Source organism: Ambystoma mexicanum, chromosome 7p (assembly GCF_040938575.1).
Source record: "Ambystoma mexicanum isolate Mex_15411 chromosome 7p, UKY_AmexF1_1, whole genome shotgun sequence".
Classification (NCBI taxonomy): domain Eukaryota; kingdom Metazoa; phylum Chordata; class Amphibia; order Caudata; family Ambystomatidae; genus Ambystoma; species Ambystoma mexicanum.
The window spans coordinates 279,219,332-279,244,730 of record NC_090939.1 but is presented as its reverse complement, the minus strand read 5'-3'; positions in this window follow the sequence as shown (position 1 = coordinate 279,244,730).

The window sequence follows — 25,399 nt, the reverse complement described above, 5'->3', positions numbered from 1 at the left end:
GGCCTAACGAAGGGGGTCGCCTGCTGGTCCATTAGTCCATGCCCCCTTGACGTGCCCCTGCTCAATGTGCTACTTGCACCCCTCCCAGGCAGCCTTTTGTAGAGATCAGCACCCTCTCCCCAAAGGGTAAGGGTGCTGATCTCTGCATTTATTTTCAATAGGCTTGCCTGGCAGGGGATAGCGCATCGCCTATTCAGCGTTAATGGTGGCGCTGCCCCTCTAAGGCTGAAAGGGTGAGGCCGCTGGAAGCAGAAGCCTTTTTCCTAAAGACTGAAACTCCCCCGAATCCGCGGGAGCATCAGTATTTAGAAAGCAAGGCCTCTGCTTCCAGTGGCCTTACGTTTTCTCCATAATGGTGGTGCCAGCCCATGGGGATCATTTGCTTAAAGGGATGCCTCGTAGGTGAGGCACCACCATTATGGCTGAAAGGCCTTTTTTCTGAAGCCTGAAGCTCTCGCACACGAGTGAGAGCTTCAGGCTGTAGAAAAAAAAGCCTTTTTGTGTAGTGGCAGGGGCTGCCAGGGGAGATTAGTGGGCCCCGGCATGGCCCCAGCTCAAAACGAAATTTTGGAGCCCTGGCCCAGTTAAAGCCCTGGCTATGTCTACCCAAACCCCCACCCACACCCTTTTATCCTCTTAACCCACAAATATCTATGTAAATCACAATTGAATTAAATTCTAAGTAATTACTTTGAAGTCAATTACTTCAAAGTAATTGTGGAGGTTAAAACCACGTGATACCACATATAGCATTTACAAATCTACTACTGTGTAATGTTGGTAGAAGCTTAGATAACTCATTGGCCTTGGTTAAGTCTGCCTGTTACACAAGTTCCAGCTGATGTTAATTCCTGACACTTATGCAGTGCTTTAAGTGGGGTAAGAAATTGAGGGGAGGTGGGTTTGTTTGAGGGCGTGGCTTTCATTGTGGGTGTGGCCTAAAAGTGCACAAATCATAGTAAGGTGCGCAAATATATAAATGTATGTGAGCATTTATATTTTTGTATGCGTACTACTATGGTTTGTGTACTTTTCAAGCCATCTTTTATAAACATAACAATGTTACATATTTCTATGTTTATAAAAGGTGGCTTGAAAAGTGCACAAACCATAGTAAGTTACGCACACTTGTGTGCTTACCTTACTATGGTTTGTGTACTTTTCAAGCCACCTTTTATAAAACATAGACATTTGTAACATGTTTCACATAAACAATTCAAGGCATCTTTTATAAAGCGTTGATGACGGACAAAACCCAAGGTGGCTTTGTCCTTTGACAAAGCTTTATAAAAGATGCCTTGAATTGTGTACGTTTCAACCCGTCTTTTATAAACATAGAAATATTTCTACGTTTATAAAAGATAGCTTGAAAAGTACACAATTCAAGGCACCTTTTATAAAGCTTTGCCGACGGAGATAGATGCCTCGGGCTCAGTGATCTCTGCTCAGAGCAGATAGATCACAGAGCCTTTCACCCTCTGCGAACCAACAGGCTATGTGATCTAATCTGCATATTAGATCACAGAGCCCGCGGGTTTGCCAGGGTCACGGAGGGCAAAGAAAGGGACAGTAGCTTCCTCTTATGATCCTGATGAGGGGTCATCAGAGGAAGTTACACTGACTGACAGAAGTTCCAGCCAGCCTCAGAGTCGCTGTGGCTGGCCGGCACTTCTGTCAGCTTGCCCGACATATTGACGGGCGCATCTCCCGTTGCGGCTGCGGCCTCGGCGGGATAATGCGTCCCACCAATGTTGTGTGGGAGCAGGGGCCCTGGCAAGGCCCCGCCTCAGCCCCACTTTCTGGGCCCCGGCAGGCCCCGGCCCACTTAAAGCACTGCACTTATGGAAGGGCCATGTCTTCAACAGACACAGACAAGTGGGTCGTCCGCGGCACTGACATGGTAGAGTAGGGTGTGTGATTATGCAACAGCATGACCAGGAGAAGCCCCACCACCCACGGGGGTGTTACAGAAGCTGAGGATGAAGAGCTGCAAGTCAGAAGGCCCTATGTGACCCTTACAGTCATCGTCACACTGGAGTTAGCATTAGTCAACTGGTTCTGACTTTTCATGATTAGGGTTCTCTCACTGCATGGGCCTTGTTTATAAACCACAGTGACGTAGGTGTCATACGCACGCATGCACCACGTTCTACAGAGAAATGACGCAGAGTGTTCACTACTGACAGCGCTTGCTGGGTTTGTATACCAGATAATTGGTGCTGATCAGATTATTCAGCCTCCAATAAAGTTTGTGTTCTATTTATTTTTTGTTCAAATTTCATAATTTTGTGTATGTCTTTGTTTGAGATACACGTGTTAGTACGAATGAGAATGTGGTTTTGTGAATGTTGGTTGCTTGTAGCTCCTCTCACTAGACAAATTGTAAATCTTGTGAAGGAAGGGGGAGGGACAACCAGACTTGTTTAGTTCAATTGATGAATTGCTTTGTCCCCCAGTGGTGTGAATGTATTGGACTCATTTTATTCTATGCCATGTTTTGACTTCATCTAACATTTTCTTGAATACATTTTCTATCTTTCAAAACTATGGACGGTTCTATATTTTACTAAAATGATTATGTATTAAATCCGCTTTTGTGAAACAGTACAGGGGCCTTTCCTTCTTGTGTTGTGTCTTTGGCCCATGGGGCCCCTGTGTTTAAATAACTGTGGGATGACCTCCATTTTTGATGCAGAGTTCCAAGTCAGTGGCAGAAATGGGGCGAAATGTGCTGAATTTCTCTACTAGAAAAGTTGAGCCACTGCCCAAAAAGTCATGGGGCCTCATTACAAGGGCATGGCTGCCTCCAAACTCGGGTTCGGGTCCGTGAACCCTGAATGTGGAAATACCGGGCCATTCTGACTTTGGAGGGCCCGGTATTTCCCCATTCAGGGAACCCGGACCTTCCCCATTCCCATTCGAGCCCCCATAGGGCTCACTCGGAATGGGGAGCGAGCTAACAACGGGCCGTTAATGACGGGCCCGTTGTTAGTTCTCTGGTCCCCTCGCGGGACCCGCCAAGGACATCTGATAAAACCAGACGTCCAGAGCGGGTCCCGTGAGGGAACCTCGTAATAGGGCGGAATGGGTTTAAAGGCGCCGCCACCTTTACCGGGGCCGTTAAACCCATTCCGCCCGCCTCGTAATGAGGCCCATGGTGAAAAGTGGACATTGATTGAAACTGCATCCTGCTGGGAACAGTCTACAATGTGGATGGGGCAGAAGGCCTGCATCGACATTCTGAAACCTCTGAAGGCAGATCTGACAGTGGGCGCAGGAGTCGAACCAGAGTAGGACGATAGCATGATCAAACCGAGAGAGTACTGAAAAAATAATTGCCTGCATTTGAGGCAGGAAGGTGGTACTTAACCTTTTCGGAGTTCTCTGGTGGAGGAAGCCAGTCAGTCTTAGCAAAATATACCACTGAGGGAAGGAAAGCGACTTCGTTTTTAACACTTTTTCCACCACTTTCATGGGAGAGAAACAGCTTCCTTCTGCTTCAGGCCACACAGTCTGAATCCAGGGTATGAGGATGGGGGGAATACCCATAGCTAACTTCAGTTGATGTGATGCATTAAATGCACAAAATGCTGTGGTGAGAGAATGACCTACTTACCATTAGCCTGAACAGAGAACTAAAGAACAAACTCAGAAATAAATGTAATCACAGGACAAAGGTAAAAGCTGAACAATAAAGGAGGGCGAGGCAAGGCCTTTGGATGAGCAAAGCTAAAAGTCACAGAGTTGGATCTGAAGGGAGCAGAGGCTCTTCTTTGTGTTTACCCATTCAAAATACAACAGATTTTTTTAAGGGCAATGTGACGGATCCTGACTGTAAAGGCTTTTCAGGGAGGAGTGTGCGGTTGATGGGGTTCAAAGTCATTGAGGTGTTTACGAACAGTAGGGCCTTAACAGTGCCGCCATCTGTCCAACTGCACCAGCAATGCATGATTGGGACCAGCAAGGACCAAAGGTTCTTGACTAAATCCTGGTGTGAAAGAAGGTTTACTGTAGGCATGTTTCTGCCTCTTTGGGCATCATCAGGCACAGTGAATTCAGGACTTGCATCTGAATTACTCATGACCCCTGGCAATTGCTTTGGGGAGCGTTTCATGCCACGGTTTCAAGCCTGCCTCTGCCTTTACATAAGGAAACAAACATACGTTGATAAGTCTAGGTGTGATCAGGATTATCCATGTGTTTTTCCCTTTTTTGGCACAGGTGGACTAAAGAATGATATAATGGTAAAATGCTGTTATGTCTTAATTCTTTTACCATATTGGGGATTGGGCCGCTAAGGAACAAGAAAGGAAGGATGACCCTCACAGGGCTCTGCAGCGAGGCATAGGGAAAATGAGGAGGTATAAAAGATAGGGGCAGAGAAGGAGGTGAGATTGTGTAAACTAACATGGATTGCAGAGAAAGCTCTCACCCTTGTCGATAAGTTGGAGGCGGGATATTAAAAGCTGTGCCTCCAGTTGGTGTCTCCATGAGTCACTGAGTGATTGCATTGGCAGGACATAACAGATGCTCAGAGAAATTGCCAGTGCTTATTATTCATGTCCATCTACCGCTTTTGATTTTTAGTTTGGGCTATTGGGTGGCGCTTAAGAGGAAACTATTGCATGGTAGTACATATAGGGAGACATGGCATATGAGGAGAGACACAAAGCTTGTAGGTGTTGTTTGGCTATTTGCCCACCCATTGACTGCCCATGGCCATGCTCATTTCCATGGCCATTCCCACCCAGTTCCAGTCCCTCCCAGCCCAAAATACCTCCTCATGGGAAATCTTTAAACTCAATTTAATCCAGCCTTTCTAACAAATTTTGCTCTCTAACTGCCTGTTTTGTCAGTCTTCTGAGAGATAATGACTGACTTAATTGGGATTGTAAACACGCAACTGGTGTAACAAAAATGTAACCAGGTTTGCCTTCAGCCACTCGATCTATAAGCACTACATGAGTCCTGTAAAAAACAAGCTTTGGCAAAGCCAACAATTTATGCTTGTTTATACGTAGTAGGCATTTGCCAGGACACTCCTGTTAGATACCGAGGTGCTCGCACCATTTTGCACCTGTTTTGCATCAATGCCAGTTAATGAAACTATGGCAGTGCCTGGCAAGTGCTTTTCCCATGCCTGCACACAAGCCCAAACAGCTGGCATTACCATACTAGTTTGAACTTGTCACACGACATGTGGGTCAAGAGCTTGTCCAGGATTGCAAGCTACACCTGGCTAATGACACCCAATGAGGTCCAAACATGCTTGCAGCTGCTTATAGTCACATACAGACGGACTGTGACCAGCAATGTGAGCTGGCCAATTCCATTTGCTGTGGGACCAATACTGATTTGCATATGGTTTTCTTCCTTCTGGATTGACACAGACAGTCTAAAGAAGAGAAAGCTAGCCCCAGAACTTGGCAGTGGATCTGATTGGTTCCAATCGTGAATCCATGACTTTTTGGTTGTTTGGGTGTGACTCTATCCCCTACTGCAGCATATGCTTTGACTGCAGCTCCGAGAGTAACACAGACACACTTTCGCTGTGGAGCACTGCTCCACTAATTTGATCCCGTGCTGGCACCAGACTCTGAATGGGCCCATTAACAACTTGTCGCTTTGCAAGGTTGCGCCACTGGCATGCATCCCAGTGTTCCATGTGACAACTTGCAGAAGCAGTCAGCAGTTCTTTGCACAGGAGGCCAATTGCATGGCACTAACTCATGGCCAAGCAAAGTCTCACAGACCAGGTCCAGATCTAATCATGACATTTGGCTCTTGTCATGCAGCCAGTGAGCAAAAAGACCCTCAAAGGTGAATCCTCTAGGGCCTCGCATGCTCCATGAAGCACTTAACAATAGACTCACCTATATAATATCAAATACCGACCACATGCCAACATTAACGCTGGAGAACACGTCTCCATTCACCCACCTTGGAACATAATCCTGCACATTTTAACCACCACTACTCTTGGGCTGGTTTTAGTACAATGCTGTTCACTATGTTAGGATCACACACTTATCAGCCATGTTTGTTAGTAACTTAGTTTGATTTCCACTCTGTCAGCGAGGGAGAAAGTGAGAATATAAGACCTTAATGTCAGTGCAGCACCAGCATCTTTCTGAAGGTTTTTTTTTCCTGAGAAACTGCGGGCATGCCACTTATCCTGAAAAGAAAAATATTAATACTCCCAAATGTATCATGGTGTAGTAATAGCTATAACTCCCGACAGAGGGTATTACCGGTTGGCAATGGAACCAGGAACATTCACCTGGTCCCTGTTACTAAGTACTGTGGCAAGTAACAGAGTGTGTGTGTGGGTGGGTGTGGGTGTGTGTGAGTGAGTGTGTGTGCACTGCATTATTGTTTGCTTGTTATGCTAAGATCTGTCATATTTTTGCTTTTCTATCTTTGTTGTGCTCGGTCTTGCATTGGCAGTCTATGCTCTCTTAGCGTTGGTGTTCTGTGCTGTGTTAGGTTCTGCCATGCCATGATTTAAGCTGCAGGGACATGCTGGGCAATAAAAGGCTTACAAGCCTGGCGACAGCTGAGCAGAAGACAGTGCTCAGTGTCCTTAAACATGTTACACAAAAGGACAAGCGCAGGTTCTCTGTGACTAGTGTGGTGGTGCTGTGGTGCTGTGGTCCAGTATCAAATCTCTGTAGCACAACATAAAGTGTGTGGGGTGGAAACAATTGCTAAATTGCCAACAGGGCAAATGTGCATTTCGGACATACGGCTCTCCCCCCACCAAATGTTGGTATCAAAGTGATTTTAATTCATACAAGCTGTGCAGATCACCAGTTCCTTTGCATGTAAGTCTGTTTTGGAGCACATTCACGGCTGTTTCATGCCCATTTTCTACACTTTGGCTTGCTGTCACTGGTACATTGTTAGCTTGCAACCTGAAAGTTCCCTCTGTGTCGCCAAGTCCTGTGAGCTGTCCTTACTGTGGACTAAAGCATTGTACATGCAAAAAAGTGTGTAATTGCCTTATGCCAAAAGTCTGGCATAGTAACCTAGTATGCCAGAACAGCACAGTGCAAGACAGCCACTGCGCGCAGAAGGATATCTGACCCCTCTCTCCCTAAGCACCCTGCTTGTTACACATGCACCTCCGCCTGTTCACACAGTCTAACGAGCACAGCCTATATAAGGAGGCCAGGCCACATTTTCTCACTGTAGATGGCTATGTATTAATATACTCCGATAACCTAGACAGAAGTACTGACCACCCTATCTCACTGTGAAATATAATAAAGACTATGATGACATGACACAGAACAATCTCTTAAGGATAGCCATTGTGCCAGGCTTTTTCAATGTTACTATACTAATTTAACACTCGATATCCTTACCTTCTGCTACCAACAGCATTCATCTTCATACAGGCTATTCTTGACTATTCCACTGTGAGCTTAGGCTTGGCAGTCACAGAATTTACATTCTGGAGTTGGACCTGGGATACCTTGGTGTCATCTTTGACTCCTCTCTCGCCTTCTCCCCTGACATCACAGGCCTTGCCAAGAAGACCCACTTTCAGCTTCAACTCCTCAGAAGCATTCTCCCCTTCTTTATTTACCCCCAGCAACTCAATGTCTCCAGCGCTCTAGTTCGTTCTAGGCTGAACTACTGCAACAGCCTCTTCCTCAATGTGCCTCTTTCCACTCCTCACCCTCTTCAACTCATCCAGAACAGGACTGCAAGACTTAGCCTTGTCCTCAAGCCCAGGGACCACATCTCTCCAGCCCTTAAATCTCTCCATTGGCTCCCGGTGGCTGCAAGGATCAAATCCAAGACCTTCTGCATCATCCGCAAGGCCTTCTGGGGCCTGGAACCCCGCTACATCCAACTCTCTCTCCCTAAATATCTCCCTGCTAGAGACCTTCGGTCCTCTAGCTCCAACTGTCTGCAGATCAGACATTTCTCCAAGCAGAAAGTGGGGGGTAGATCTCTCTCTTTGGCAGGAGCCTCCCTCTGGAACAGCCTCCCTGTCCCTCTCACACTTGAGCCGGACCTCTTTAAGATTCAGAAGCTTCTCAAGACCCTTCCCGATCCCGCCTTCCTTGCTAATTGCCCCACCTGCCACTGTGACTGGTGGCCTGGTTCACCAATAAATCACATAGAGCAGCAGGCTCTCCCTCACCAGTCTTTGCCAGCCCCCCCCACTCAGCATTGGCCATACAGGCCCTTTTCCCTGACTAGCCTTGTTTTGGGCCCCCTCTTGAGCACAGCTCACCCTGAAAGGGACCGGTCCCTTACGTCTATGGAAACAAGGCGAGTCACCACACACGATAGATATGCCAGACACGAGTTTGTATTCCCAAAGCTAGGGTTTATTGCAAAGCAAATAGTCTCAGTTGGCCAACTCAGTCTCACGCCCCGCGACGTGTGTATCTCTAGACCTCGAGGGACGCAAGAGAGTGAATTACGTACATCAGTTACATATTTACAAAATGCATATCATACAATCAGCTATGACATATTTAACACCCCCCCTTTATTGGGTTTCTTTGAACTCGGTGTGATGATGGACACTTTCGACAATTATGACACCTTCAAATATCTATTCTAGTAACAATATGCAATTTGCAAGTGCGGAGGCATCTTTCAGTTGTTGAACAGAACACAGCGCTTCTGTTCTTGGAAGCGAGCTACATACGGGGAAGAGTCACATTCCAGACCTTGCTATCTATGAGGTGCTATTTGTATCCTGGGAGCCGACACGCTCTACAGGGCTCAGTAAAGGGCGGCCGTAAGAAGAGCATAATTCAAGCCTTTAGCTGCTTTATTCTAACATATATTCTCCCACATATACTGGTTCTATTTCCCATTTTAATACCACTGTATTCATGCATCCAGTAAATGTTCCGACTGAAAAAGAGCGTTTCTTTTTTAGACAAAAAAGGGACAGTTCTTGGGTTATAATTCACTGTGTAAAATGGGGAACTGCATCTTTGTTCCCGTCTGTTCTTACACGAAACGTCATCACAGATGTTTTAACTGGTGGGGACAATCTATCTTGTCTATTTTGTCGTGTTATCTTTCGCATACTTTTCCTCGTAGGCTCTGGGGTCATCACTTGTGCTTTATGGAATATGGAACAACCCACAGGCCTCATTATTATTTCCTCAAACTCATTCATGTTTGTTCTGTCTAATTGACCCGTACTACTCTTATTCCATTTCCCATAGAACATTGCACTTAAAGATGCACTACATGCAGAACTTAATGGTAATGGCTGTACATACCAACCTATTCCTTTCCCAGCATGCTGCGGTAAATGGGCACATACCCAGCAATTTGTTTTCTTTAGAATTGCATGTGTCATATTCATAATTAATAACAACGTGTTGTTCCCAAACCCTTCCCTGTGTCTTTCTTCCATTGGGGATGGGGTATAAGTAATCACCTGAACCGGGTTTTCAATAGTGGATATATTAACTATTGGCAAAAACATTCCCAATGGGTCTATCGATTCCACATACCATAATACTAGGGCTGTCGTTATTGGTGCTACCACACTCATAAAGCACATAATTATTGTCAGTGCCAGCATACAATTCTTTTTACCATGCGTTTTTCTTAATCTTACAGTCTTTACAATTAACTCATTCTCAGCAGCGGTGCAGGAGGAGGCTGAAACCGGCCCGACATGTTTCTCATCGTCCTTCTTCTTCCTTAATAGAGTTTGTTGTGGATATCTCCTCTCTTCGTTGCACTTGCTCTGATGTCAATAAGTTCAACAGAATTGTCACAGTTCAGTTCTGCCAGTTCTTTATAGCCTGGATTTGCTTATTTGTTTTTAGGCAAGATCACTTGTCCTTTCTCATACTGCTCAGAGGACTTTTGATCAGTTATCTATTGCCTTAGTACCATGTGCGCCCAGCTTGTCCGCTCTTGTTCCAGACACATGTACTTTTTATGATCGCACCGAGGAGCCGCGAGTCTTGAATTGTCCGACTTGCACAATTCTCCCGCTTCTCTCCTCTACACCTCTAGTTCCTTCTCCGTCCATGAGCAGAACCAGAGGTTGACATAAACACCAAAGAACTGTGGATCACTTTGCCTTTCAAGGCCGCAAATAGTGTCGCCTCACTCCTGGTATTGTGTGATCCGTGAACAGTGCCGGTGCACTTCCAGATTCAGGCTCAAATCAGCCTGTGGCGCTTCTGTAGGTGCTGGTGTGCGCTGCTCCAGTGATGCAGATTCGGTCTTTGGCGTGCTGGCAAGTGCTGGTGGGTGACAAAGGGGTACACGTTTAGTTTCTGCTGGTATTTGCAAGGCAGATTTTGTGTCGGCCAACAGTGATGTAGATTCTGCTGGGCAACGTTGGGGCACTCTTTGCCCTTCCCCCTTTTTGGCAATCGTCTCAGGCTTTGTTTCGAGTTTCACTTCTCGCTTGGGCAGATTTGGTGGCGGCTTACTGGCAACAGTGTCTTTTGTTTCTAAGACCGCTGTCTCTTCCCGGGCGTCTGGGTCAGGCAAGTCTTTCAGTGAAGTTGGAATCTTTTTGGCATGGGTGACATGGATCCACGACTTCCGTCCATCCACCAGTATCGCCGTCTGCGTTGCCAAGAGTACTTGATAGAGGCCACGCCATCTGGGTGCTAACGATGACTTTCTTTAAAAAAATTTAAGCAGCACCCAGTCTCCTGGTTCCAGTGCGTGCCCTGGACTGGTGTATCTCACTGGTAAAGCCTCCTGCACCTGCTGATGAATCAAACGTAATTTCTGCATTAAAAGGCCACAATAAGTACTCAGCACAGGATGTTCTACCTCTCTAAGTAATTTTGGCTGAGGGGCGCACCAAACATTTGCCGGCCTCCCCATTATGATTTCGTATGGGGAAAGCTCAGTTTTAGCCTGTACAGACATACGCATGCATAATAGCACTATTGGTAATGCATCCACCCAACTCAACTTTTTGACTTGAGAATCCCGTTGTGCCTCTCCACAAGACCGGCCGAACTCGGATGCTTTGAACTATGGAATCTCTTATCAATCTGAAGACCCGCACATATCTGTAACACCACTGCGCCCACAAAATGTGGGCCATTATCTGACCATAAAACACGGGGCAAGCCAAAACGGGAAAAATGTTCTTTAAGCATTACTTTTGCCGTGCTCATTGCTGTGCAGTCTTTTAAGGGATATGCCTTCACCCACTTGCTGAATGCACAGATCACCACTAAGACATATTTCAAATTTTGGCATCTCTCCATCTCTATGAAATCAAAATGGATCACCTCAAAAGGCATAGAGGGCGGGCCAAAACTGCCTATTGGTGTCACTGTTCCCTTTCCTACATTGTGTTGTAAACACGTGATACAGTTCTACACCAACCTCTCTGCATTCTTCTTTATGTTTACATTCTGCCATACTGTAGATAGGTGCTGTATTATCTTTTTTGCACAGATGTGAGTAGGGCTGTGGGCCATGGTGACCTTTGCAGTCACATACGAATTTGGCAACATACAGTTTCTAGTTCCCTTGTCCACCCAACAACGCTCCAGATCTAACTCAGCAGAGCCCTCTGCCCACCCTTGTATTTCATCGGCCGTAGCTTCCGGCTGCATTTCTTTGACAGTGGCAACTCCATTTTCTATCATACAGGGTACTTCCTCAGTCTGAAACGTCATCATTTTGGTATTTAAATCAGTGGCAGTTTGTTTCGCAATTCTGTCTCCAAACGCGTTTCCCTCTCCTACTTTGCATGTTACCTTTTTGTGTGCCTCGCATTTCACTATTGCTAGGCGCTTTGGAAGCGTGAGTGCAGACAGCAATCGTACAATCAAAGGGCCATATTGAATTCTGGCACCATGTGATGTCAAAAACCCTCTCTCAGCCCAGAGTCGACCAAAGTTATGAACCACCCCAAAAGCATACTGACTATCAGTATATATATTCACATTCAAATTTTCAGAAATCTCGCAAGCTCTGGTCAATGCTATTATCTCTGAGGCTTGTGCCGAGTTGTAGGGGATTCTTTTGCTTTCTACAATGCTCTCTAGGGTAGTGATAGCGTACGCGGCAGTTGTCGTGTCATCAGGTAAGTTAAAACAAGAGCCGTCACAAAATAACTCTCCATCTGGCTCTTTCTGTGTGGTATCACTTAAATCAACTCTCCCCTTGGTTTCTTCCTCAGTGACCATTAAGCAATCATGGGTGGGGGTATTTCATTCTCACCAATTTCTTTTATGGGTAGTGGAATTAATTCTGCAGGATTCAAAGCGCTACACCTCATAATTTGGATATGGGGCGTGAACAAGATAATCTCATATATTGTCAATGTAGCAGAGGTGAGGTGTTGCGTCTGTGTTCTATTTAATAGAACGTCTATGGCATGTGGCACCATCAGAATTAAAGTATGCCCCAATACCATCCCTTCCGTTTGTTTCACTGACGCAGCAGCCTCCGCGACAGATCGCAAACATCGTGGTAGTGCGCGCGCTACAGTGTCCAGCGCAGAAGAAAAATAGCCGCATGGCCTATTTCTTCCACCTCGTTCCTGTGTCAAAACCGTCAATGCACATCCTTCACTTTCACACACAAACAGTCTAAAAACCTTCTCATAATTTGGTGTGCCCAAAACTGGAGCAGAACATAATGCAGTTTTCAATTGATCAAATGCTCTCTGACATTCCTCATCCCACTGTAAAGGCATAACCGCATCCTTTCTAGTCAAATTCACCATCGGTTTCACAATTAAAGCAAAATTACTGATCCATTGACGGCAATATGAAGCCATGCCTATCATGGCTCTGACTCCTTTTTGTGTCTTTGGAATAGACATACAAGAAATACTTTCTATGCGTTCTGGCGTTAGCCTTCTCCCTTCTTTCGAAAGTAGGTAGCCCAAATAAGCCACCTCCTTTCGATTATATTGAAATTTCTTCAAACTAGCTTTATGGCCATGTGCCGCTAGGTGTGACAGTAGTAATACAGTGCTTTCTTTACAAATCTCCTCTGTGTCAGCAGCTAATAATAGATCATCTATGTATTGCAAGAGTATGCAACCCACTGGTAAGTCTAGCATGTCTAGCTGCTCTTTCAATGCTCTACTGTAAATACTCTGACTTTCCGTGTAACCTTGCGGAATCCGCGTGAATGTAAATGATCGTCCTCCTAATGTGAACGCAAACAAATATCTGCTATCCTTTTCCACCGGAATGCTAAAGAATGCATTTTTTAGATCAACTACACTAAAGTATTCTGCTGAAACAGGTATCATTGTCAATATTGTAGTGACATATGGCACTAAAGGAAATTGTGGATCTACTACTTTGTTTAGCGCACGCAAGTCAATTATGAAACGGTATGGTACTTCATTGCCTCCATTTTTATAAACTGGAAGAATCAGGCTGTTGCATGTACTGCCTGTAATTTCTTCAATTACCCCTAATTCCACCAAATCTGTAATAATACTCTTCAATCCTTTCTCACCTTCAGCCGAAATTCTTTATTGGGGAATTCGCGGTAGGGTAACACCCTCTTTCAAAATGATCTTTACTGGCTCTATTTTCAAGCATCCTACATCGTTGTCATGCATTGCCCATATACAGGTTGGCACTTTACTTAGTTCTCCTGGTAAAGTTTCAGACATGAATTCTGACAGAGGGGCATCTTGTGACCAAATCGTTGGGAACACCCCGTCTGCCGTGCAATGTATAACGGAACCTAATTTTTTCAACAAATTTAATCCCAACAGATTCTCCCCACAATTGTCTGTTAAAAGGAAAGGACAATGTTCAGTGAATGGTCCTATAGTAACTGGGACTGGTTGGGACACTGGGTTTATGACTGGTGTACCTGCGAACCCTACAGAAACATTCTTTTGCCCTGACAGTGGTATATCCGGAACCAAGTGATGGTCTATTGAACACTTTTGCGCTCCTGTATCTACAAGAAAGCGGTGCTCCTCATTCCCGACTCTCATTTCTACGTAGGGTCCTCTCTGATTCACGGGAATAGACACTGGTTCCGACCCCTGTCCTGCGCTGTCCTATTGGGGAAATAACACATCGTCCGATGTGTAATCATTACTGTTACTGTAATACGTGTTTGGCTGTGTATCGAAAACGTTCCCACTCTTCCCTCTATTTCCCCCACTCTGGTTTCCATACTGTTGGTTTTGCTGTCCCTGACTCTTGTTAGGGGCACTTTGGTTTTGGGCTTGGTTTTGATTGCCTCCATTATTGTGGTGCTGCTGCATACTATTCCTATTTGGTCCATTCATCCTTGGTGCCCTCTATGCTGTCTCCTCTGACCAGACCCATTTCTATTCTGCAGATGCGGACATTGCGCTCACCAGTGACCTTCTTCCTTACAATACGCACACTGATTTGGTCCCACTGCTCCCCCATGCATATTCGAATTACTCCTTCGTTGTGCATTCCCTCTCCCTCTATTATGTCCTGCTACTTGCTGCAGTAGCACCCGTGTTTTCAGTAGGCATGCTTTCAAGTCTTCCCCCACCTGTTTTAACAACGATAATCCGTCCACCATCGCCTTCTGCCCCGGCGATGGTAACTGCTGCCGTCCATTATGTGACCCCTGCATTCCCTTCCTATATCTCCCGATATCCTTACCCCTGTACCCAGGTGTAGTAAACATTTCGGCATAATCATTATCTAATTCATCTTTAAGTTCAAAAAGTCCATATACATGTTCTCTGACTTCTTCATCCCTTTCCCTTCAGCGTGATAATGCATTCAAATCTAACAATCGCTGTGGTGGTAATTTCCCAATTAACTGTTTCCATCTCTCCATCAAATATTCACCCATGCATTCCAACACTACCTGTCTTTCGTTGCTTCTTCGGAAGTCATATATCGAAGCCAATGTTGTCGTCCCATCATTCCCGTCTATATACATCTCTGCCTGTTGCTGCAATTCCACCTTCCTTTCTTTGCTGATCGCACTGCGAGTTACCCTCGTGCATCCACGTTGTTCAGTCCCGTCTCTCGCACCCGTGGTTTCAACTTCAACCCCGGGAGGAACGGACAGTACCGAGTCTGTATCTAAGACGGGAGGTGCGGATGGGACAATGGGAACAGGGAGTGTCTGCTGTGGGCCTGGTTGGCTAATAAGAAGTGTTACGTGCACGGTCTGTGGCTGTGGGAGGGCTTGAGCTACAGGAGGGAGAGTTTGGGCTACAGGCAGGGTTTGAGCACTAGTTACTGACGTGTTTGGCCTCACTTCTGATCTTGGGCCTTGTTTTGTATGGGTCAATATGTTTTCTATCAATTCATCTGCTATGTGCAATTCTCGTTGTGGGTGTATTCTTTCTATATTCAACTGGTCACGTCTACCTGACCTCCTTAGACTCTCAGTCCACTCCTCCTCTTCCTTTTCTTCCGCTACTTCACCTTTCGATTTATGCCTGCGCGCATGCTTCGCTCTACTTCTAAATCGGAGCATTGCTTCCCTTCTCCAGTCCTTAACGATATCAAATGTTGCGGGACGCGCTTTCTTTCTTATCAACACCCTTTCCAAGTTATCTATTCTCGATATCTCAAAACTACCATTAATCGGCCACTGATGGTCTTGTTGCTTTCTGCTTTGCCTATGCCAAGTCTCACAGAATATTATTGCACCCACTCCATACTTCACATACATCTCATATGCCGGCGTTCCCCCAGGTGGTGCAATTTGGCCATCTTCCAAAGATTGTCTACCACAGCGGAAAAAACCCCGCTATGGTGGACAATACCCCAGGCATGTTTCAACTTTCCCCCTGGTTAATCAACCTTACCTAGGGCGTTTGATTTTGCAATGTCAACTCTCAACCAATATCAGGATTACTTGGAATCGGGGAATGACCCACCTGATAAATCAATTTGTCCTTTCGGACACAAGTCGTCTGAATACTGACGCAACCAATGACTTCGTGTCTGCGTTTCTTGGCTTATGCCTCGTTTCGGGACCCTCGCCTCCTTGTTCTCTAGCCAGGCACGTTGATCAGGGATCAGATGTGTGCAGATCTGCAAAGGAATCTCTCATCATTTCTACAAGGCGCCCCGAACACCTCTTGATCCCGGCTCGATTGTCCCGTCCTCGCCGTTCTCTGCCTTGACTCAATTACAACGTATGCGATGGAACAAGTGGGGGAGGGTCCCTGTTCGGGCGCCATCTTTAAAGGGGCCCCTAGGGGTCCCTTACGTCTATGGAAACAAGGCGAGTCACCACACATGATAGATACGCCAGACACGAGGTTGTATTCCCAAAGCTAGGGTTTATTGCAAAGCAAATAGTCTCAGTTGGCCAACTCGGTCTCACGCCCTGCGACGTATATCTCTAGACCTCGAGGGACGCAAGAGAGTGAATTACGTACATCAGTTACATATATACAAAATGCATATCATACAATCAGCTATGATATTTTTAACACCCCCCCCTTTATTGGGTTTCTTTGAACTCGGTGTGATGATGGACGCTTTCGACAATTATGACACCTTCAAATATCTATTCTAGTAACAATATGCAATTTGCAAGTGCAGAGGCATCTTTCAGTTGTTGAACAGAACACAGTGCTTCTGTTCTTGGAAACGAGCTACATACGGTGGAAGAGTCACATTCCAGACCTTGCTATCTATGAGGTGCTATCCATGTCCTGGGAGCCGACATGCTCTACAGGGCTCAGTAAAGGGGGCCGTAAGAAGAGCATAATTCAAGCCTTTAGCTGCTTTATTGTAACATATTCTAACATATAACGAGACTGGCTGGCAGCTGCGAAATGATTAAATGCCCTGCAGCTCTGCTTCAAGGCTACATTCGGAAGGGAGCCGGGCATTCTTTCCTGGTGCTGCCTACGTTGTGTTTCAACAAACTCTTGTTATCCTCGTGGCCCTGCGGCCTTGTCCTTTCACGTGCAGACAACAACGTTTTACAGTCGAGCAGTGTAAGCAGAAAATGTGCTGCGAAGCAATAAGAACAGAAAGCAATGAGCAATGGTTAGAAAACAAAATGGTGATCCTTGTTACATCAAAATGGTCATTCATTGGCAAACTCGGAAACCTATATGTCTGTCATATCGTGCATGAGACGGTTGGCCCGCGGCCACCAAAATACGTTTGCAGTCAAATATGAGAGGTATCCATTTTTCCAGATGACAACCCCCCTCCCTCACACTTAGAAGGTGGTCCTACCACTTCATCCCCTGGCACCTGCTCCCCTCTCTGGGCTCCCCCAAGCACTTGCTTAGCCCTTGTGCCCTCCCAATGCATTTTTTGCCCCTACATTTATCCCCCCACTCCTCTACCCCCCTCTGCACTTCTTGTACCTGCACTTGCACCATCCGAACGTCACAAGGCCTATGAGGACCTGTTATTGTTGTTTATATCCCCTCTCCCCACCCACCCCCCTCTTTTTGCCTTGTGGCACCTGGGAAAAACTTTTGCTGTATAGTGAGCCTCATAAATATTCAATAAATAAAATAAATACCACGAATAGATGCGCCTGTGAAAATAAGCCACCAAACTTCCAGGATTACTGCAGCACACTCTTGTGCCCCTCAGGCATCCAACATTACACTGCAAACTAACTTGCAATTCTCTAAATCTGCCTTGGAAACACAACCCAATTATCAAAGCACTTGAGATCATATCAGCCTTCTCCCTATTGCATAACTAAGGCCCACCGAACAGGACTGACATGCACTCATGCTATCACAAAACTTTCTTCCCTGCTGCATCCCTCCCTCCCTTTGTAGTATATTTTTCCTACTTTCCTCTCCTCTTATCTTCCCCTCGCTCATTTTCTTTTCTCGAGCAGACTAATGTCTGGATACTCCTAGCCACCATACCCCATAGTGTGCCACTCCAAAAACAAGCTTAGGGGCCTACGATACTACTAAAATGGTGATTTGGTGCAGATGAAAGCATCCTAACATGATATAACATTTAAGCAATAATACCTGCGGCAATGGACTAGATCAGCCGGAAATGACCCATGACCCAAGTTAAAGGCCCGAGCAAAGAGAGGGACTTAACCCAGGCCTGGTGTCATTACCGGCCATTGAAGTAGTATTGCTCTTAGCAGCTATGGGCTGAGTCCTGTGGTGCTAATAGTGTTTTCTTAAAAAAGGAGACGTACCTGTGGGTGCATGTTGGTTGTAGGGAAATGGTCAAAGAAATGGAAGAGGGGTTTCACGTGGAGCCCATCTTCTTTTTCTTTATTGCAAGAGGCAGGACTGTTGCGGTACCAGGAGCGCAGGGTGAGGTAAGTGTGGGATGGATGAGGGGGTCTTGCGGGGTGGGAGCAACCTGGGGAGGTTATGGGCAAGGGCACTGGGGTTGGGGGAGCATGGTGGCCTCAGTATGCAAGATGGGCATGGATCATGATATTCTGCCCACGTTCCTCATCGGCTGGCCACTTCTCTATGGGTGCGAATAAAAAATTCCGTTAATGGAGAGTGAGAGGAGACCAACCATAACATATAGTAATATGGAGATTTGGGAGAAGTGGTCTAAGAGTAAGGAATGCATTATTGCTAAATTCAAACCTTGGTAAGAGATAGTGACATTTAGTGGGATTTGGGAACCAGAACAAAATGCAACATTAAACAGTTTATGAGCAGGACGTACTCGGGTAAATGGGTAGACATTTAAATGGGAAATGTGACTTCCGTGGAGACATTTCGTGATGAGGTGTGACGAGTACAATGACCAAAGAGTTGAGTATTGCCATTAACATGGATGCGCTTGAAACCGGTCTAGAGGAAGTTGGTGCCACAAAAGAAAAATATGTTCTTGAAATATATTGCTAACACGGGAAAAGGGAACTGACATTTGCTCTCATTGAATAATGGATGATTCACAATAAACTAGCCCTCAATAAAGACAAAACTGACCTGATAGCGATTGGGTCAACTCACATGCTACAGAAACTGGGCACTGCATATGAAAGCTTTCGTTTAGGTCCTCAAAAAAATCGTCCTGGTGAAGAAAGTCAAAATCTTAGGAGTCATATTTGATCAGCATCTCACTATGAAGCATGTAAGCAGCCTAGTATCATCCTGTGCATATTACGTAAAATGTCTTGCTCATCTGAGACCCCTGATCTCCCAGAATAACGTGGAAATGATTGCCAGAGCAATTATAGGGGCTAAAATTGATTATTGCTCCAGCCTACTTATTGGTATTGATAAAACTACTCGGAATAGGCTCCAGGTTTGCCAGAATGGAGCTGTACGAGTGGTAATGTGGCTTAAGTGCAGCAACCATGTCACGACTGCTCGACGCACTCTTCATTGGATACCAGTCGAATCTAGAATTTGTTTTCGAATTCTGACCATCATACAAAAGTGTAGAATGGGAAAGATGCCCAGATATCTACAGCAGCTTTTGGTCTCAAGATCCTACGGTAGATCACTGAGATCTAATAATCGGAATCTCTTGGTTACTCCCAAATGTAGAACTGTGAAAGTGTCCAACACAGCTTTTTTTGCAATTGCTCCGAAGGACTGGAATTACCTCCCACCAGTCTTGAGAGGTCTGGAATGCACAGACATATTTAAAAAGAAATCGAAGACATACCTGTTCACTTAAGTAGTTAAGAAGTCCGATCTCACCTAGATTTTACCTCCGATACATGACCTTAGCGTTTAAATGTTATTTGTCGTATATGTCTTGCTGCGCCCTCAAACCCCAGGGTCCATGGCTGCGTATGATAAATGATAAATTCCTTAAAGTAAAGTATTTGAGACTATGAAGATAGAGCAGACATCACCAGCCATCACGGAAAGCGCTCTGCTATTCCTATGACATGAAGGAGAGGAAGATTTGACCATTAGGACGTGGAGGCGGGGTGGTGCTCTGAACCTTGGTGGCCAACTAGGACTGCAGGCGTTGTTGGGTTGCCCCATCCTGACTCCCGTGTCTGGCACAGTCTCTGTGACCTCCTATGATGCTCGTACTCTGGACCTTTTTCACGCTCGCAATCTGCAATCACCTGCCATAACCTTGCCGCAAACTTTCCAACAACCTCATCTGAAGTATGCGCCACCCTTAAACATTGTTGGGCAGGAGGGTTTGCCAAAAGCCCTCTTAAATTTCATTGGTACTGCTATTTTTTATGGCCTACCTGGATTTTCGCTTGACTTTTGTCACGTGACCGTTGGTGGCCTCACACGTGACTCTCCTTCATTTCCAGGGGTACCTACAGCTAGACTTGGGGAACTTGTTATAGTGGATGGGCGCTAGACCTGAGTCATTCTATACAGGTCTATCACTACCTCCCCCAAAAGCTGGTGTGGGATGACCGCTCCGTGGATGACCCCAGCATTGTAAATGGCAAAAGCCTCATGCTTGAACCTCTTCTCCCTGCTGCTATGCTTCCTAGCCATTGCATTTCTGTCTAATCTCTTCTGTCCTGATGTGCGATTGCCCATCTTTCAAGAGCCTTGAGGATCCATCAGGAGCAATAAGTGTGCGCTATCAAACACATTGTACCAACTGTACCTAGCTTGTATTGAACACCAACCTAGCTCCCTCTCTCCCTCTCGGCCCCCTCTCTCCCCTTCTCCCTCTCTTTCGCTAACTCTCTCTATCTGTCTCTCCTCTCTGCCTCCCCTCTCTCTCTGTCTGTCCCACTCTTTCTGCCCCCCTCCCTCTTTCTCTATGTCTCTGTCTGCATCTCTCTGTCTCTCTTTGGGCATTGGCAGGTGTGTGCTTTCTGGAGTTCGCCCTGCCATTGCTGGCCGCAGCATGACCAGAGAACAAACACAGGCATCTTGAAGGGGGTGTGGGTGTGTGTCTCATGGTAGAAAGTAGAGTGAGGGCACCGGCGGCAGGGGCACCGCTCCTAGCTGGGGAATGGCTTTGTATTCAGAGATATCGTGGTCATTGTGTTTGTCCTGCAGGAAGGATGCCGTGATGCTGAGGGCAGATTGCCTGTATGGGGGAGGTGAGGGTGGCATGGACAGGCTATGTGATGCGTGCTGGAGTGCAGCAGACCTTGTACGGGATCAGGGAACCAGGCTGCAGGGTCTACGATTACGTTTGATATGTTCTTGTGTGTGTTAAGTATCGGTGTTTGTGCATGCTGTAAGAAATTAAGAAATATGCAGATTGAACTGTTCTACCAACCAATCAGCGGTCAGCACACACACGTAGACATGGCTTTCGTGCGCACAGAAAGGACATTTCGAGAGATAAAATGGTGTGTATTATCGGCAGAAGAAACAATTTTAAAAAGGGCAGTATTTAATTGGACTACCATTGGAAACTGCATTTAAAAAAAAAGTTACAATGTTAATTTCAAATGATAACACGCTGTGCAGTTATAAGAATATTACACTTGTCTTTCTGAACAAAAGCACACTATCAAAGCTTAGAAGCATCATATAAATCATTTTCCGACAGAAGATCATCATCCCAAAATGGTTGGTCTAATATAATCCTATTGTAGTCTTTCGAAATAACATATATGAAAGAAAATGAGCAAGGTCATGGGGTACCTGACTGATAAACGAGAAAAGACCCCACTCCTATCGGGGTATCACTCACTCTTGAAACAGAAGAATCTGGAAAGAATAAATAAAATACTGCAGTTGGATTTTAATGAAACTCCAGTATAATTTGATAAATACACTTGACTGGGTTCTACACAAGATACAAAGTTATTTCCACAAATATGGTACAATAACCACTATGATATAAAGCAAATGCTGATTAGTTGCCGCGTATTAACAATGCATACACATCCACTGAAGGATCCTTGGGAAGGATGCCAGTGGATTTAGTGAAGTGATAACATTTGGCAATCAACGAGAGCACGTCTGAACAAAGTAGAGTTGAACAAGAACAACAAAAAACAATATAACGGTCTACACGACTGTGTTTCGGCCAGAAGGATGAGCAAGATTAAGCTCTGATGGTATGGCCTTCATCAGGACAGGATATTCCAAACACGGGAGGGATCTTGTGGGGTCTGTAGAGATAAACAGACGGGGTGTGTTAGGAGTGGGCACTATACGTGGGTGTCTAGCACAGGTATGGTTATCAATACAAAGGGCCGGTGCTTACCGGGACATCGGTGCGCTGAAAGTCAGCTCGAAGCAGTGTCTTTAGTACACTGTAGGACCTGTGAGATCCTTTAGATGGCCATTCCTGTAAAAAAGGAATGACAGTGGGGCTGTAAGAGTCCGCCCAATGAAAAAGTGCAATTAGATGTAGTAATGGTGGGAGCAGGGCATACCTTACTATCGCCTGCAAATTCCCGAAAGACTGGGTAAAAGCGGGCTAGCGTGTTGATTACGCTGCAATAACCGCAGGCTCAGGGGCTGCGGGAAAAGGAGAGAGGACACCAGGGGCTCAAATGGGCGCACTAAAGGTGAAATTAGATGCGCTGGTGGCATCGTGCGGTGGTGAACGATGTGAGGGGTCCACCCGGGTGTCTGCTTGGGTCTATGGGCTGGCATGGTGTGGAATACAAGGCCAGCGCTATTCACAATGAGTGGGGCGCGTGAGGTGAAGCCCGCTTCTAAAGGTGAGTGGTGGATTGAAGAAGTATCACAATGGTGGCTAAAGGATAAATTAAAGAGTGGTGTTGCCGGAGTGAGGAGGACCAGCCATCACACCGAGTGTGTAGCGCCTGGTAGTGCTGGCGTTACAGGTATTCACCGGCGGTGTCTGACAGGAAGGCTGCTGCACGAAGCGTCGGCGTCCGCGGTCACTGACTGTGTGCGGCGAATACAAGCTGGCCGCTGGGGTGAAATAGTGCCGGGCAGCCATGTTGGGGCGCACGGAAAAAGGTGTCTAAAGGCTTGCCTGTATGGAGGTGCGCCGTGGTGTCCTGTACTTGCTAAGGGGTGGCCAGCCCCTATGGTGGAAAGGAATATGCAACCCTCACTGGGGCTGAAGGGAATGAAAGGTCATGTCGGGAAAAAAATGTGCAAAGAAGGAGCCACATGAACGGCAATGTCAGGGCAGCTTGCCGCTATGAGGTAGGATCATGCGTGTGTAGCGGTGATGTGTACCACACAGAGTGATTCAGGGTGCACAGAACACACCGCCCCGAATAGGGCATATTAATTTGGCCAATATTACATAGGTGTACGTTTAGAGCAAATCAGGCAATATATTAGCGGGTGTCCTGATATATGATTTCTAGGTATCACACGTGAGAGCACACTTTGTTGACACAAAACAGCACTTATGCATTTAGTGAAGATCACAATAATAAGTCCATTACATTACGTGGTCTACTAATGCTTGTGTCGCATTGCTGCAAGTCCATTGGAATTGGCCCAGGAGAGGTCCGAACTGAGCGTGGCAAAGTGACTTAACACGGCCCAGAAGCCACACAGTGATGAGGTAGAGACGATGAGAGAGGAGGAGTCAGAGAAAATGTTTCCACTCGACACAGATGTTGAGACCTTTATGGACAGAATTAAGTCTGTGTACCCATTTCTGTTCCAGGCGGGTCAGAACTCTGTCGATGTCTCCTCCTCTGGTTGTGGCTGTTACTTTCTGAATCACCAGCCATTTCAGGTCCATGTTGGTATGTTTTTTTTTGAGGAAATGATCCACAAGGGGTTTATCGGGCACTTTGTTTTTGATGCACGATCGATGCTCACAAATTCTGGTTTTTACTGGTCGCATGGTTTTACCTACATAGATTAGTCCGCATGGGCAGGTAATAACATAGATAACCTGCCTAGTGTTACAATTGGTGTGATCTTGTAGGGTCCAAACGACATCATTGTGCTGGAAGGTTTTGGTGGTTTCTTTGAATTGGCAGACTGTACATTTGCCACACTTGTAATGTCCTTGGACCGGAGGCAAATTCCACAGGGTGTTGGAGGACTTGGTGGGTTCAATGAAGGTGTGTACAAGGGATTCTTTAATGTTCCGATTTTTCGTAAAAGCAAACAAGGGTACTTTGTGCAAGGAGCCTTCGTGTTTGATGATCGGCCAGTATTGCTTGATGGTTTTCTTGATGAGGTCACTCAGTGGGCTGAACGTGGTGACACATACCAATCTATCCGGTTCTTTTTTGGGTGTTTTAGTGAGGCAAATAGTGCGGTCGGTATTTGAAGCCCGCTTTTTGGCATTTTTAATGGCCTTTTTCGGGTATCCTCTGTCGGCGAGTCTAGCTTGGAGATCCATCGCATGTTTGTCAAAAGTCATCCGTTGGGTACAATTTCTTCTGATGCGTAAGAATTGTCCATACGGTAAGTTGTACTTCATGCTCCCGGGATGGTAGCTGCCGAAGTGAAGCAAAGTGTTCCTGTCTGTGGCTTTGCGGAACAATTCCGTGTGGAGTTGGTTGCCTGACCTATAGATGTGAAGATCTAGAAAATCAATTGCTTGGAAGTCCCAATGGATGGTGAATTTAATGTGTTGGTTACATTGATTTAGCCAACCATGGAAGGCAATGAGGTCCTCAGACTCGCCTTTCCAGATGAGTAGGACGTCGTCAATGTATCTCTTCCAGAGGACGATGTGCTGTTGAAAGGGGTTGTTGGTGGACGAAATATTTTCAGTTTCGTAGTGGGCCATGTAGAGGTTCGCTATGTCGGGGGCGAACGTGGCGCCCATGCTGACCCCTTTGGTTTGTATGTAGAGTTGGTCTTTGAAAAGGAAGAAATTTTTGGTCATGGCCAGTCTGGTGCATTCCAGAATGAATTTGGTGGGCACAGCAGTGATGTTGGTTCTGGTGTCAAGGAAAAGTTTTAGTATTTCCAGGCTTTCAAGTTGAGGTATTGATGTGTACAATGATTCCACATCGAGTGTGGCAAGGATGTAGTTGGATTCCATATTGACCTCATTCAGCATGAGGATAGTGTCAGTACTATCGTTGAGATATGACTCCATCTTGTAGACAAAGGGTTTGAGAAAGAAATCGGTATAAACCGATAGAGGTTCCAGTATCGAGTCGCACGCAGAGACGATAGGTCTTCCGGGAGGATTGGTCAGGTTTTTGTGCACCTTGGGTAGTATATAGAAGGCTTGAATGCGAGGGTGGTTTTTGTTCAAGAAACGATGTTCCTCTTCGCAGATCCAGGATTCTTGAAGTGCATGATTAGTCAAGCTTAAGATTTCTTCCTGGAGTTCTTTACTGGGATCTCTTTGCAGCCGTGAGTATGCATTGACATCACTAAGTAGCCGTAGACATTCTGTGTCATAGTTGGTGGTGTTTGAAATGACTATCCCTCCGCCCTTGTCGGCGGGCTTGATGGTAATAGTTGAGTTCTCTTTGAGTGAGGAGAGTGCCTTCCTTTCTTCTGGTCGGAGATTGTCTGGATAGTAGTTCTTTTGCCCAAGTCCTTTTCGTACAGCATTGGTAACCATTTTCTCATAGGTGTCAAATTTGCAGGGAATTGTATGCGGTGGGGGCATGAAGGTGGATTTAATTTTTAGTCCTGTTGTGTTTTCTTTATCCT